We start from the raw sequence: 18,029 nt of genomic DNA, 5'->3' as shown, positions 1-18,029 counted from the left end.
TTAGTATCCTAATAGGATTCTAAATCCTTTTCCATAGCCCTATAAATATGTGCCTAGGTTCACAATTTATGGACGAGTTTTTCAAGTATTCAGAGTGACATTTTGAGAGCAAAATTTTAGTCATATTGTTGCCCTATTAGCCGAAAATTCTAAGTACCTTAAGGGCGATTCTAGTTGGTCAATCTTAAGGCGGATCCGGACGTGCTGTGGACTTTCTACAGAGGGACGATACTTGGAGTCCTAAAGAATTGTTCTTTTTTGGTTCGGGCGCAGCTAGGGAGGGCACGCTACAAAGTGTATTACCTGAGCGTTGCCTTTATAGCCTCCTTTTACGGTGCGACGGTTGGTCAACGTCAAAGTAACCAGTTCTCAAACAAGTAATCTCAAATCACTCAGGTATTGAGGATTTAGTGTCTAATAATTTTAATGAAATTTACTTATGACAGATTTTCATCTCTTACAGTAAAGTTTCATAGGTCTTGTCCGATACTAGTCTTCCCAAAGTAAGTATCTATGCAAATGATTATGACATTGCCATGTCCACATAGTTCAAGAAACAGAACTACTAGTCATCTTGCATTCTAGTCGTCTAACATTTTCTATGCGTCCAATTTTATAGAAAACTCCGACTAGGGACCATTTTCAACCTTTGACATTCAAGTTCACTTGATAGACATTTCTTAGTCACAGGACTGGTCCTGACAGTCTATCTTGAATATATCGTCAAATTTAATACTAAACCAAGATTAAATGGAATATGAAAATGCATTTCATATATGATAAATGTTCAACCCCGATGTTTTATAACCATGGGCCTCAAACCCATCTTCTAAAACAATTCATGGAATTCAAAGCTATGCTTGACTTCCAGTGCTACAACGTGAGTGTTGCTTCTCACTTGTTGCATAGGTTTAGTTATCATGCTTTGCCAATCTTAATGTCCTTTTCATCGAATGTTCTTCGAGATATGATGATAAGATCTTTTCGAGTTTGTTTATTATGTGATCTAGTCTTTCTTACTTCGATGGTGGTTTTACTCATTTTGCAATGAAGAACCATCAAGTTAGCAGACGTTTTTCTTGCTTCAAGAGTGGTTCTACGCATTTTTCAATGAAGAACCATCAAGCGAGCAGATAGGTGATCTACCCAAGTTCAGTGAAGAACTTTAAACAACCCTGTTTTATTGCTTCTTAGGCAATAATTACTTTTACTTCAACTGTATAGGTTGCTAGTGATGCTTTGTTTGGATTTACCTATCCAGGCAGTTCATAGATATGTGGAAGATTCTCCAACTATATCTTAGAACATAGAAATTATTATTTTAATTTCCCACGCAACAACTCACACTACTAGAAAAAAGGTTTATAACGACGAACTTTTTCGTCGTAATAAGTCCAAAAAGTCGTCGTTAAAACCTTTAACGACGAACTTTGTTGGTCGTGAGTTTTGTCGTAATAGCTTCCGACGTTATTAGTATTAACGTCAATGTTCGTCGTGATTTTTCCACGACGGTATTATTGTTTGTCGTTACTTATTAACGACAAAATGAGTGTTCGTCGTTATTTATTAACGACAAAATGATTGTTCGTCGTTATTTATTAACGACAAAATGATTGTTCGTCGTTATTTATTAACGACAAAATAATTGTTCGTCGTTATTATGCATCCAATGACGTCGAACAAATAGCAAATAACGACCAACAAAGTTGACGTAAAAAGAGAATCAAATTGACACGATAATTAAAATTATCGTCCAACAACGACAAAATATTTCGACGTTAATGTGACTATATAAAATAAATATATTTTGTCGTTAATATAAAATATATATATATATATCCTGCAATTTATTCAAAATCATAAAAAGTATATACAATAATACACTATATTTATATTAAAAGTAATCAATCACAAAAGATTTAAAATAAACAATTTTAATGAAAGTCAAAACAACCAAACTAATAAGATCAAATAACTTGTTCTATACTACAAGTTAAATCTCAATAATTCCTTATTCTTAAACAAAGAATAAGAAAATTTGCACCAAAAATCTAAAACTGATGTGTAGCAGCTTCAACCTAGTTTTGCATTTCTGATCGAGCTTGTGAAGTTGGAATAGTAACATTAAGTTGCGAGACCAACGCATCTTGAAACATTTTCATTTTAGACTCAAACAAGCTAACACGTTCCTTTATTTCCTTGTTCTCAGCTTGTACTTCCTCAATGCGATTCGCAAGAACTTCATTCTGTTTGTTGGCATCATTCAGTTTAGTTTGCAGTTCTACTCTACAGGGTTGTGGTCCCATTACATCTTTAAGCTTCAATCCTCCTCCAAAACCTACAACTCGATCTCGAGATTTTGATTTAAAAACCTGTTGTACTACCTAGCAGAACAAAAAGAAATTATATTAGTAACATGAAAAATACATATGCAAATGGCTTGACTGATCTTTCAACTATCTGTGAGGCTATGAATGAGCTTGATATTGCCTTTAATCTACTGAATAAGGCACTTGAACTGCACAGTAATTAGGTGTCATAGAAGAGCAAGATTGTTGGAATCGAATATCAGATGGGTATGTTAAACTTTATGCTATAAGTATATGGAAATTTTGGAAGTACGAGTGATCGTGAGACCAAAGAGAAGTTAACACAACTGGTTGAAACACATGCATAACATACCATGCAGGGGAATTATTGCCAGTAGCACAACAGCAGTAGCAGTAGCAGGGCGAAGTTTTTCCTTTCGTATCAAAATGAGAAGCTACTCAATGAGGGTGTAGCTCTTCAGGATAAACCAAGACCCTGCTACTTCTACTGATGCTCATCTTATCAAAATAATCTTTGTTATGAAGGTCCAGTTTATACCATTCATCATAATGGCATAGCAGGACAGAGAATGTGAACCAATGCAAGGATAAATCATCAGTAGGAAGCATTTGGATTGTTATTTAACTATCCATATAAATGAAACAACTACTGTGAATTTGTGTGCAATATTTTGACAGCAATAGAATTCTAATTGCTTAGTTTTATCTCATTTGATATGTATATTTAGGACAAGGTTGTGAGAACATGACTGGCCTTGCTGCTGTTGTCTATTAATTGCAAAGAGTAAATTCATTTTGATGTAGACAGAGAAAAAAGCTTGACTTGGCTGTAGAACATTGCTTTCACTACAATGTTCTGCTATATCGTTCGTGTATTTTAATAAAAAAGAGCTCTTCTCTGACAACTCAACACTGGCAGCTAATAACTGGATAGTTGTTTTATTTAGCATCTCTATAGGTTATGACTAGCAGGGAGCTTTTTTGAAGGGTTTTGTTTACTGAAATTCAGCAAAAATGGGGAACTAAATTAATTGATAGACCACGACTGTGTATTTTCCTAAATAACTCCAAATTTAAGATTTTGAGTTGTCTATGATATTATTCACTGAGATTTCTGTCTTTGTCCCCAACTCCTTCAGGTATTATGATATTATTCACTGAGATTCACTGAGTTATGATAAAGTTAATTTTATGTCCAATAAAAGAGAGTTATGTTTAACTAGGTTAACACAAAGCTATGGTTAGTGGGTATTAGTTATTATGCATGCGTACGTAGTGTTAGTTTTTTGTAGATCCCGAAAATAGATTGTAAAATACACCGTACTCAGTGTAGGTAATATATTATAGACTGATTAAGCATTGAAACATCAAGTGTGAGCTCCAAGAAAATAAGAAGATAATAGGCCTTAAGCATATAACGATTCAACAACATAACTACAGTTTGGAATGTAAAAAAGGGTAAGGGAAGACAACTGAATAGCAGGAATAGGGAAGGGATGAGAAAAAGAGGACTATCTAATTTTCTGAAGTTAAGATTGCTTCACATGGTACATCTAGAATAGTGAGAAGGGCAAAGATGTATCAGGAGCCATTGCAATAGGATAAAAGAAGAACAGGGCAAAGTTACCTCGACTTGAGAAAGTGATGGATCCTTTGCCATTGTTTCCCGAAGTTCTTCCTATAACATAGCACAAACAGGTTAATGGCTTCTCCGGTCCTTGAAAATACCAATAGGTTTTTACAATCATGACTCTAACATGAGCTACTGATCATCATATTCATATACTAATTTCAATTTCACAACAATTCCAAGTTTACAACAACAACTTGTGAAGAAGATCAACAATTCTGATTCAACAATCCAACTATCACCATAAGCGAAATTGCAAGAAGTAGGACAATTAGAATTGATACCTGCACTATTAGCAAATGCAGCAACATGAACTCCACCACTACCAGTAATCTGCACATGATGTTGCGAAACACTTTGTTCTTCAGAAGACGAAGTCGCCATTAAAGAGCTCACCAATTTCTTCAATAAAATTCTACAAATCGATCAAGAATCCAAAAGAAAACCCTCAAAAATATGGAACAAGAATCAAGCTGCAAATTGATCTGAATTTGCAGTAACGAACAAAGAGAACGACTGAAGAATCAGTCGCAACTGAAGAAATGAGCCTCAATCGAAATTTCTAGAAATTCGATTGAACAGTACCCACAAAATTTGGGGGAAAATTACTCCAGATTAACAACTCCCGTAACTTGAGATGCCGAATACGGTTTCGTAAACCAGTAAGAGAAATTCAAATTAAATCCCAGGAATTAGAGACTACCAGAACTCAAAACAGTACCTTACAAGAAACCTCAAAGGAGAACCCACCAACAAAAACAGGAAAACGATAACAAAACAGGTTAAATAAACACACAAAACCCAAATGCTATAAAACAAGAAATTATTAACGAAATCAACAACTGCAAGCTCAAATTTTGCAGTGGCGTATCCACAAATTAGATTTTTCTAAAAAAAACAATCTGAATTCGAAAGAGTTAAGCAATGAAAGAAATGACGACAACCATTGATTTACCTGGATCGGGTGACTATGGAATTCGATTACTGTTTCCTTCTCAATTTTAATATTAGATCCTCAAATCCTCGATTTTGGGGAAGATGATTGAGATTGAAAAAAATCTACGAAGTGTGCAAAAGAGGAGAGATGGATACGGTGTCTAGGGTTCTCTTGTGTAGCTCTAGAAGGATTATTAATGGTTATAAAATTTAAAGCCTTTGTTATCTAAGCAAAGACGACGAACAGGGAAAAAAAACGAAAATCCGCTTTTTTTATTTTTCATAAAATTTGAAATTAGATTAACCGCGCCTCTATATATTACATTTTGCGACAATAATTTCCACATTGTCGTTATTTGGTTGTCGTTAATGTGCTAATTTCTAGTAGTGTCATGGTCTCCAACCCATGTTGCCATTTTCAAAACACGATGCTCTATAGCTCGTCCTTATCAATGGGTAACTCCAAAGGGTCTTGCTTGATCCTTTGCCAGTGTTTATGCGTGTAGCATCAATATTTAGCATATCTTTATTTCCTTGAATCAAGAACTATTCCTATGTACCTTTTCAAGTACCATAAGTATTCTTGATCTCAATCTAGTTGATCTTTACTTAGATCAATAGAGATTGGTATATGTTCGTTATGCCTAAAGTCATACGATACGTTTTTGGCGATCCTCATATTATATCATACATGATAAATTCTTTTGCAGAATAATTCCCAATTGAATTCTATTCATGTAACTTTAGCTTATCTAGTTTCAGTAGATACTAAATTCAGCTAAATTCTTTGACATATAATATAGGTTAAGAATCTCATTTAGACTCTTTGATGTTTAACTTAGTAAATGCTTATACATAGTTCAAACATCCTTTACTTAGATTTATTCACATGGGTCGAATATCTCCAATGGAGACTTTCGTGTTTGATTTAGTAAATGCCATTTACTTAATCCAAAACAATATCATAAGATCTTTGTAAATAGATCTTAATACCCAGTATGTACTAAGTTTCGCCATGGTCCATCATTGATGAATAATCTCAAATCTAAGTCATTAGCATTTGAATGTTATTTTACAATAGAGAGATATGTGTGTGATACACATAGGACCAATTAAGTTTTTATGTACTCCCACTAAACTTCTTATATATCTATAAGAATCATGTATATTTTATGAAACTAAAATACTTATTAGCTTCATTAAAATATAATTCCAATCCCCAATTGCTTGCTTAAATCTGTACTTAGATTTTATAAGCTAGCTTTCTCTTTCAAGCATTTATTTGGATCCACAAATCCTATGACATACCATGTACATAGTTTATTCCAACATTTGATTGAGGAATACGTTTTGTCATTCAATTGCTATATGTACCAATATGCAATCATTGCTTGAATTATAGACTTGAGCATTACGATTATGCATGAGGTTTCAACACAATTCACACCATGAATTTGCTTGTAACCTTTAGCAACTAATCACGCTTTGTGTGTGAACACAATTCCATGTTTGATGGTTTTTATCCTTAAAACAAACTTGCAACCAATAGGTGTGAACCTATTCTTGCAAATCAACAAAATTTCAATTTTGTCATCAAAACATTGAGTATGTTTTATGGCCTTTAACCATTTAAAACATTTGAGTCTATATATGGCCTCTAACCATTTTAGGGAATCTGGGTTTCGTCATAGCTTTCTTACAAGTCACAAACTCATTAATCTACATGATAATAGTTTGACTGCAAGTTGTAGGTTTCTTCACTATTTAATAGAAGAATCTCATAGTTTCATTGACCTGATCTCTATGTTTCTTCACTATCTAATAGAAGAATCTCATAGTTTCAGTGACTTGAATTCTATGCCTACTTGGGTATAGAACATCAAACAATAGAATATCAATAGCCACTTGAAAGTCCTTTGAATATTCTGTTCTCCTTGAAGCACTTGTAAAGTCTTCTAAGAGATGTCTATTCTTTAAAGCCACTTCTAAAGTCCTTAAAGAATAAGTTCGGATTTTCTGAAGCACTTCGAAAAGCCTCCGGAATGTCCGTTTATGTTTGTTGTTCGCCTCGAAGACTTTCGAGGTCTATTTTCTCCCACTTGTCATTTTGGAAACGAATCTCCAAAAGGACATTATTTCGAGCAAACAAACATTATGTTCTCAAAAATTCGTGGTAGAAACAATACCCTTGTGTCTCATTTGAATAAATCACAATGAAACATATATCTATACTTGGGCCTTAGTTTGTCGAATGACAAACACTAAGCTCCCACTGAGTTTTGCAACTCTCTAGATATTTTATGAAAAGTTATTCTGAAATTACTTTTCAAAAGCTTTGACGAATTTGGTTTAGTTTGGTGGTAGTTGAGCATTTTGTTTTAGAAATTATAGGAAAAGTCTTTATGATTCATCAATAATCGAATCAAGTACTAATTGACTTCGATTATCCCAACTAAGATATGCCATATCTTATGGACCTAGATTGTGAACACACAATCATTCATGATCATATTTGGTCTCAAGTAATCATGAACATGATCTAACCTAGATCTTTATGATTTCTTGCCAAGTGGATTTTATACTTCTGAATCTTTGAACTAGCCAAACAGATTCAAATTTATATCACATTTGAGTAAATAAACCTATATTCACTCAAATCCATGTGAAATAATAAAGTCATAAAATCTTTCTTTAGCTTTGAACTCTATTGTCTAGGCGTTCTAACAATAGTTCATATCTTTTGTTACTTTCAACAAGTAAGACTAGTTGTCTTAAATTGATCTAGAAATCAATCAATTTTCAAAAGTCTATCAAAATAGAGCTTTTGAATGTTAACTTGTTGATATGGTCTAAGCAACAGTGCCAAAGATTAGTGGAACTCAAATCAAGGGGTTGATTTGAACCTAGTAAAGTTCTTTAAAGAGTTGTTTGTTTTAATCAAGCATATTGACTCAACCTGTAATTGACCATTTCATTCAAATAAACAAACAAACATTGTTTTTGTTTTTCTTGAATGTGAGTCTTTCTGTGTTTGAAAACAGAAATTTAGGTATGTTGATTATGGAACAAAATAGCCATTACGTTCCAACCTTTGAAAGGACTTAAAACAAACTAGATGACCCTACAACTAATGTAGCATTGCCATGCTTCATTTCCCACTTGTAGGTCATTAGTGTATCCTAGCTTCCATTGTTTGAGTTATTACCGAAGTAAGAACCTCAAGCGGTATATGATACCAAGGAAGTTTGATTGCTAGGTCACTTCTCTTTAAACATAAATTTATAGGTAGAAACGGAATCGTAAATTCCTTTCATTTGTTCCTCGTTTTCCTATTTCTTGTACCCTTTCTTATAGTCTTAAGAATTGAATTCTTTAGTGTTGACTTTTATACTTTGTTAGACATGTCCAATGTCACCAACAAGGTTCTTTACCATTTTAATTTATGTTGAATATTTTGTTTCAACTAGATGATCTTACCAGAAGCTTCTAAAGTTCTCTAAGCATCGATCTATTCGAATGTCTAGGGACTAGACTCATTCGAGAATTAAATGGACAAAGATATTAGGTTGTTAACCATTGGTAAAGAAATGCTTTATGATCTCAAAACTACATTGTATTTTGAATTCACAAGCACCAATTGGTTTGCCATTCGATTTTGATATTCGAAAACAACCATAAAAAGTCGCTAAAAGAAACGTACATTTTAAATTGCTACTTTCTCTCATTTCCGTGAATCGTTCTTGGATTCACTACCAATCGAGGAAATTCACAGTTACCTTTCTAAAAGGATTTATTGCAGTGCAAGATATTTAATTATAAACAATAATTAAAACATACATTGAAGCATGCAAAGTCTAAACATTTATCATGAATAATAACTTGAAATTAAAGCAACCATGCAATTCAAACAAGTTATTAGCATTTTATTCGATTTTATTGTTCCGGCAGGTGTGAATAAAATGATTCCAAGATCCTAAAATCATTGAAGAACTAAGCACAGTTTGTCGACTTAATCCTAAAACATCTTAGGTAAGCAAAAGCCTTTTGCTAATAGTCTAGAAACTATTCTTGGTTGATAGGTACGTCTAAGAACTTATTAGGTAAACCTATCGATTTTGCCACGACATAAAAGGACTCCTTACTTATATCGTTGAGTTTCACCAAAACTAACATGTACTCACAATTATTTGTGTACCTTGCCCCTTTAGGACCAATAAGTAACACCTCGCTGAGGGAAAACTATTACTAGATTGATGTAAAGGATATCCAAGCAAGTGTATATTTTGGCATGGCACCTTTTAACTCAATTTTTAAGTTTGGAACTTAAGGCTCTTACTATGTTGGTTAGATTTTAAGTGAACTAAGATCCTTAATCATGCAACATAATCAAGCCACAATCTCATGCATAATTAAGACATATTTAAAGCAATAAATAACTTAAAGCATGCATAAGATAAATGTGATCTAGTATGGCCCGACTTCATCTTGAAGCTTTAACTTCAAAGTCCGTCTCGAAAATCTCCGTGGGAGGCACCATTTTCTTCAAATAGGATAAGCTATAATTAAAACTAATTACAACTATTTGATGGTACGCAGACCATATTTGAATTGAGAAACGACTTTGGTACTTTAGACCAATTACATTCAAATTAATGGTACGCAGACCATATTTTCTATCCTATTTGGGCCATACTAGTCACTTCATAACCTGCAAAACAGTACATATACAATATATACCATTCACCCATTCATTATCATGAATGGCCCACATAGCTGGTTAGTAAAACACATTATGCATCACGTAAACATTTGCAGCAATTAATCAAGGCCACCAATAATCTACCAATTATTCAGTCCTTATTAATTCTAATCAAGTTGTTTTAACCTTAAGGATTTGTAGACCTAATCAAGAGTTTATGACTAAAAGCGCTCCCACTTAAACCAATAAATTCATATGCTTTACTAATTTTAAACATAAAAATGTATTTCTAGTCTAACCGGAAACATACAAATTTAATTAAAATTTAAAGCTCATATAAATTTATAATTGAATCCAAAAAGTTTAATTTAATTTCAGTCGTATTTAAATTAATTCATGATTTTAATTTTAGTAAAATAATTAGAATAAATAAAATTTATTATAATTACAATATTCAAAATTAAAATCCAAGAAAATAATTTAAATTATTAATTTTAAAATTACGTAAACTGAAAATTTCAAATTAAACATTCAAAACGATCTAATCGCAACGCAAACACCCTACGCATCGCACGCCCATGGGCCACACGCACACAGCCATCGCTGGCCATGTGCGCGCAGCCCATGCGCTCGTCGCATAGCTGCTGCATTTTCCCATCGCAAGCCATCGCACAAGTGGTTCTCGCTGCGCGCGCGCCAGCGCTCGACGCACGCGAGCCATCGCTCGCTGTGCGCGCTCGCCAGCGCTTGCTGCGCGCGCTCCAGCGCTTGATGCACGCGAGCCATCGCTCGCTGTGCGCGAGCAATTGCGCGTTGCGCGCGATCAGCGCTGGGCGCAGCGCTCGTGGCACGCGATCTTGCGCTCGCTGCGCGCGAGGCTGCGCACGCTTGCGCGAGGCAGTGCGCGTTGTGGCGCAGCTCGCTTGCTGCCCACACGCGACTGCCATGCCTTGCCTTCGCCCATGCCCATTCATCCATAGCTCGTGGCCCACGACACAAGGCAGGGCTGCTGCCTTGTGCTCGTGCACCATGCCCCTGCTCATTGCATTCGTGCCGCACGGGCGACGAGCTCCCTTGCTCGTCGTCGCATGCCCGCACTATACAACACCCCTTAAGGGTAACTCGAAGCGTCCATTGCTTTGTGCGTGCAAGTTATATGAACGAATCGCATAAAAATTTAAAATTTATATTTAAAATTAATGACAAATTAATAAATTAATATTAATTTCACAATTTTAGGGCGAAAAAATCGAAAATTTATTATTCAATTGATTTCCGATTATCATGGATTCAAGCCTAGGTCATAAAAATTTAAAATTTATCATAAATTTGCAATTTTTATGGTGGTTTTTAATCATAGGTTTCTAATTAAATTATAATTAATTATGAAAATCAAATTAATTCTAAATTATTCTAATTTTCAACAAATTAATCATAATTACAAATTAGATTGCATAATTAACAAGGCTAGGCATTCAAACTTGTTAAACATATACAGTAGGTCAATCAAAAATTCAAGATTTATCAACAAGAATCGCAAATATTTAATTTAACATCTTAAATTTACGAAATTTTGCATTCGAAAAACTAAAACCTTCGAAAAGTCATAGTTAGGCTTCGAATTTGAGAATTCTGGGTTCGGCAGAAAAACACTATTTTTGTCAGAATTTTAGAATGCCTTTTACATGCGGAATTGACACAAAAATCACTCGATTTGGATGAGTAACGAAGAAACTGCCGAAAAACTGCGTACGTATAATTAAATAAACGCAATTTGCAATTAATTAACAATTACGAAAATTAATCACCCCTTTTAATTCTTGCAAATTTGTAATATTTAACCATGTTCATGCATTTAGATTATGAAAATAATAAGAGGCTCGTGATACCACTGTTAGGTTATGATTCATATGACAATTCATAAATCATGCGGAAAAAATCATTAAGCCAGGAATACATATTATTTACACATAATCATATAGCATAATTTAGATGCATACTCTTTGTTGCGTGCCTTCCCTAGCTGCGCCCGAACCGAACAAGAACAAGTCTTTAGGACTCCAAGTGTCGTCCCTCCGTAGATAGTCCACATCACGTCCGGATCCGCCTTAAGATTGACCAACTAGAATCGCCCTTAAGGTACTATTATTTTCGGTTAAATGGGCAAGAGTTATGGCTGATTTTTCTGCTTAAAAATCCTAGTTTTGAATACTTGAAAACTTATGTATAAATAATGACCCCTAGGCCCTTATTTATAGAGGTATGGAAAAGGAATTGTAATCCTACTAGGATGTGGATTTGTTAATTAGAACTTTATTAGGACTCTAAATAACAAAGCAATTCTAATAAGATTAGGATTTTAATCTTTGCACGAATCCCAATAGAATTAGGATTTCCGGCATACGCATCGCACAAGCCGTGCACCCGTGCAGGCCTTGCGGCCCACGACAAGCGCACAGCCCATGTGCGGTGCTGCGTGCGCGCGCGCGCCCTTGGCTGGGCCTGGCCTTGCGCTGGGCCTGGTCGAGGCGTGCGTTGCGTGCGGCTCGCTGGGCGATGGCCTGGCTTCGTGCTGGGCCTTCGTCTAGCGGGCCTCGTCCGATGCTAATTCGTACGATACGCTTCCGATTAAATTCCCGATTCTGGAATTCATTTCCGATACGAACAACATTTAATATTTCCGATTCCGGAATTAATTTCCGTTTCGAACAAATATTTAATATTTCCGTTTCCGGAATTATTTTCCGATTCCGATAATATTTCCGTTTCTGACAATATTTCCGTTTCCGGCAATATTTCCGATTCCGGCAATATTTCCATTTCCGATAATATTTTCCGATACGTACCATGTTTCCGTTTCCGGCAACATCTACGACTTGGATAATATTTATATTTCCGATACGATCCATATTTCCGTTTCCGGCAATATCATCGTTTCCGGAGTATTCATTTCTTGCATGTGACGATCTCAGCTCCCACTGAAACCAAGATCCGTCGATTCCGAATATCCATAGATGGAGTATTTAATGCCATTAAATACTTGATCCGTTTACGTACTATTTTTGTGACCCTACGGGTTCAGTCAAGAGTAAGCTGTGGATTAATATCATTAATTCCACTTGAACTGAAGCGGCCTCTAGCTAGGCATTCAGCTCACTTGATCTCACTGAATTATTAACTTGTTAATTAATATTGAACCTCATTTATTAGACTTAACATAGAATGCATACTTGGACCAAGGGCATTATTTCCTTCAGGCCATTCATGATAATGAACGGGTGAATGGTATATATTGTATATGTACTGTTTTGCAGGTTATTGAAAGTGACTAGTATGACCCAAATAGGATAGAAAATATGGTTTGCGTACCATTAATTTGAATGTAATATTGGTCTAAAGTATCAAATTTTATTGCTTTTAAATATGGTCTGCGTACCATCAAATAGTTGTAATTAGTTTAATTATAGCTGATCCTTCAAGAAAATGGCGCCTCCCATGGTGAAATTCAAGACGGAGTTTCCAATCCATTTTCAAGACGGACTTTGAAGTTGAAGCTTCAAGATGAAGTCGGGCCATACTAGATCACATTTATCTTATGCATGCTTTAAGTTATTTATTGCTCTTAAATATGTCTTAATTATGCATGAGATTATGGCTTGATTATGTTGCATGATTAAGGATTTTAGTTCACTTAAAATCTAACCAACATAGTAAGAGCCTTAAGTTCCAAACTTAAAAATTGAGTTAAAAGGTGTCATGCCAAAATAACACTTACTTGGATAACCTTTACATCAATCTTAGTAATAGTTTTCCGCCATAGCGAGGTGTTACTTATTGATTCTAAAGGGGTAAGGTACACAAATAATTGTGAGTACATGTTAGTTTTGCTGAAACTCAACGATATAAGTAAGGAGTCCTTTTATGTCGTGGAAAATTCGATAGATTTACCTAATAAGTTCTTAGACGTACCTATCAACCAAGAATAGTTTCTAGACTATTAACAAAAGGCTTTTTCTTACCTAAAAGATTTTAGAATTGAGTCAAAATACATAATGTGCTTAATTCTTCAATGGTTTTTAGGGTCTTGGAATCATTTTATTCACACCTGCCGGAACACATAACCTGAATAAAATGCTTAATGAACATTAAATTATGCATGTATGCTAGAATTTAAGTCTATTAAGAGAAACTGTGAATGATTATTTATTTGTTTATTCTTTTTCTATTGTAGTTTTACTATGGCAAACAACAATCAAAACATCATCATGGGTTCTGAGCTTATGGTCAAGCTGAACCAAACGAATTTTCTTGAATGGGAGGCTAAGATTGTTGAAATAGTCAGAATCAATGGACTTGAGTATGTACTGTTGCATCCCATGCCAAGCTACTATGCCAGAGACATGACCCCTGAAAGATTTGCCGCCTGGGATGCGGATCTCAAAAAGGTTATGGGTCTCATGCTGAACAATATCCCTGATGAATGGGCTAGAAGGTTTGTAGCTTACGAACCTTTTACGCTCATCAAGAATCTGAGGGATATCTGTCGTGGAAGCACGGAGGACAGGGACCTAAACTTCCATGAGTTGATTGAATCAATGTCTGGTCTAAAGGTTAGTTCTCCTAACAGGTGTTATAGGATGGAGGTCCAAGAAACACATGTTCAGCTCCTTCGCACTAAACAGAGGGTAGGCGTCCCACTGAGGTTCCATGTGGAGCTTATGCTTTCATATTTTGATCGCCTAAGTCTGCTAGGAACACCAATAAGCGAAAGGATGGCAGTCTCTATCTTGCTCAATTCACTGCATAGTGGGTTTGGTCGCTTCAAGCAACTATACCTAAGTGAACCAAGAGAAGAAACAGTTGCAGAATTTATTCACCTTGTCAGAAAGGCTGAGATAATACTCAACTGTGAAGCCAAAGATTTACTCAAGGATGAAGGGAGACCCTTCAAGAAAGGTGGAAAGTCCAAGGGCAATGCTAAATCAAAGCAGGACAAGTCCACATCAAGCTGTCTTTATTGTGATAGAATAGGCCATTACAAAAGAGAATGTCCAAAGCTAAAGGAAGAACGGAACAGTCATTCATCTTCAATTATTTTCGTTATAGACTGTATACTTGCTAATTCAACTTATTGGGTATTAGATACAGGTTGTGGCTCACACTTATGTTCCAATTCACAGGGACTAAGAAGAAGTAGAAGGTTAAGCAAGGGTGAAGTCGGCCTACGAGTGGGAAATGGAGCACGGATTGCTGCATTAGCTGTAGGAACTTATTATTTGTCGTTGCCCTCTGGGCTAGTTTTGGAACTGGAAGACTGTTTCCATGTTCCAAGTCTCACTAAAAACATCATTTCTGTTTCTTGCTTAGATGCTAAGGGATTTTCCTTTTTAATAAAAGACAATAGTTGTTCGTTTTATTTTAAAGGGATGTTTTATGGATCTGCTAGATTAGTCAATGGACTTTATTTATTAGATCACGACAAACAAGTTTATAACATAAATACCAAAAAGGCCAAAAAGGATGATTCAGATCTCACCTATCTGTGGCATTGTCGATTAGGCCATATTAACTTGAAACGCATAGAAAGACTTCAAAAGGAAGGAATTCTAGAATCATTTGACTTAGAGGATTATGGTAAGTGCGAATCATGTTTACTTGGAAAAATGACAAAGCAACCTTTCTCTAAAGTTTGAGAAAGAGCAACTGAACTATTGGGTTTAATCCATACAGATGTATATGGACCAATGAGTACAAATGCTAGAGGTGGTTTCAGCTACTTTATCACTTTCACTGATGACTTCAGTAGATATGGTTATGTCTACCTAATGAAGCATAAGTCTGAATCCTTTGACAAATTCAAGGAATTTCAGAGTGAAGTAGAGAATCAATTAGGCAAGAAGATTAAAGCACTGCGGTCTGACAGAGGCGGTGAATATCTGAGCTATGAATTTGATGACCATCTGAAAGAATGTGAAATTCTATCAGAATTGACTCCTCCTGGAACACCACAATGGAACGGTGTGTCGGAACGGAGGAACAGAACCTTGCTAGACATGGTTAGATCAATGATGGGTCAGGCCGAACTTCCAATAGAATTTTGGGGACATGCACTAAATACAGCAACACTCACTATAAATAGAACTCCGTCTAAAGCTGTTGAAAAGACTCCATATGAGTTATGGTTTGGAAAGCGTCCAAAAGTGTCTTTTCTTAAGATTTGGGGATGTGAAGTATACGTCAAACGATTAATTTCTGACAAACTTCATCCAAAATCTGACAAATGTATCCTTGTGGGCTACCCAAAGGAAACAAAGGGGTATTACTTCTACAATACATCTGAGAACAAGGTGTTTGCTGCTCGAGATGGTATCTTTTTGGAAAAGGATCACATTTCCAAAATGACAAGTGGGAGAAAAGTAGACCTCGAAGAAATTCGAGTCGAACAACAAAATGACATTCAGGATGAAACTCGGAGATCTTTAGAAGTATCTGGTTAGGATCAAGGACCATCTAGAAATGTAACCCCGCGTAGATCGCAGAGATATAGATCTCAACCAGAAAGGTACTTAGGTATTTTGACGAACGAGAGCTATGACGTTCTATTACTTGAAAGTGATGAACCTGCAACTTACAAACAAGCTATGATGAGCCCTAGCTCCAAGCAATGGCATGAAGCCATGCAATCTGAATTAGACTCCATGTCTGAAACCAAGTTTGGGATTTGGTCGATTTGCCAGATGGCTACCAAGCCATAGGAAGCAAATGGGTTTTCAAACTGAAAAAGGACAAGGATGGGAAACTTGAAGTTTTCAAAGCTAGATTGGTTGCAAAAGGTTACAGGCAAGTCCATGATGTGGATTACGATAAAACCTTTTCACCAGTTGCAATGCTAAAGTCTATTCAGATAATGTTAGCAATCGCTGCATATTACGGTTACGAAATATGGCAGATGGATGTCAAAACCGCTTTCTTAAACGGCGTTTTAACAGAAACTGTGTTTGTGACACAGCCTGAGGGTTTTGAGGATCCAAAGAATGCTAAAAAGGTATGCAAGCTTAAGAAATCAATTTACGGATTGAAGCAGGCATCATGGAGCTGGAATATACGTTTTGATGAAGCAGTCAGTGACTTTGGTTTCATCAAGAACGCAGACGAATCTTGTGTATACAAGAAGGTCAGTGGGAGAAAAATTGCTTTTCTAGTATTATATGTCGACGACATATTACTTATCGGAAATGACATTCCTATGTTGAACTCTGTCAAGATTTGGCTTGGGAAATGTTTTTCAATGAAGGATCTAGGAAAAGCACAGTACATACTGGGCATCAAGATTTACAGAGATAGATCTAAGAAGATGATTGGACTTAGTCAAAGTACTTATATCAATAAGGTGCTTGAAAGGTTCAAGATGGCAGACTCCAAGCGAGGCTACCTACCCATGTCTCATGGAATGACTCTAAGCAAGACTCAGTGCCCAAAAACATTTGATGAGCGTAGACGAATGAATGGGATTCCATATGCAAGATTGATTGGTTCAATAATGTATGCTATGATATGTACACGCCCGGATGTTGCGTATGCACTTAGTGATACGAGCAGATACCAGTCAGACCCAGGAGAGGCACATTGGACTGCTGCCAAGAACATTCTGAAGTACCTGAAAAGGCACAAAGATGATTTCCTGGTCTATGGTGGAGATGATGAATTAATTGTTAAAGGCTATACGGACGCAAGTTTCCAAACCGACAAAGATGATTTCAAATCACAGTCTGGGTGTAATACCCCGAATTTTTAAAACTTGATTAATTATGCTTAATTATTTTTATTTAGCTTAAATTCGTCTTAAATCCAAAAATTTGAACTTTATTTTGATTAACGAAGTTTTATTTTTAATCGTTACACGATTTATTATTTTTCAAATTTTATAATTTAATTTCATATTTACGAGCTTAAGCTACCTTTAAATTTTAAATTTATATTTCGTAACGTATAAAAGATTTTAATAATTTCAAAAACGTTCTTATCAACGAACTAATTTTATTCGAAAACTAAAATTATTTTATTAGCACTTTATAAAAGAATTATTCTGGAAATTAAAGATCCTATTTTCATCCAAAAATAGCAATAAAATTCTGAATATTTTCCTAGAGTCCACAATTACCAAGATATCCTTATTCTCTTAAGTAAGACAAAGTCAGTTTGTTTTCTTCCCCCCTTCTTCCTCTTCACGCAGCTTTTGCCCATGGAAGTCAAATTTTCTTTACACATGTCTCAAACATTCTTCAATTTAATCCACGTATCTCTCCTTAGATCCCTTAGTCATCAAAATTACAGATTTCTCTTCACATTTGTCACCTTAACCAATCTCAATTGAGATCATACCTTACGTCAATGAACATCAATTCATCCTATAAATAGCTCACCCAACTAGGCA

Source organism: Spinacia oleracea, chromosome 5 (genome assembly GCF_020520425.1).
Source record: "Spinacia oleracea cultivar Varoflay chromosome 5, BTI_SOV_V1, whole genome shotgun sequence".
Taxonomy (NCBI): domain Eukaryota; kingdom Viridiplantae; phylum Streptophyta; class Magnoliopsida; order Caryophyllales; family Amaranthaceae; genus Spinacia; species Spinacia oleracea.
This window is presented reverse-complemented; position numbering follows the sequence as displayed.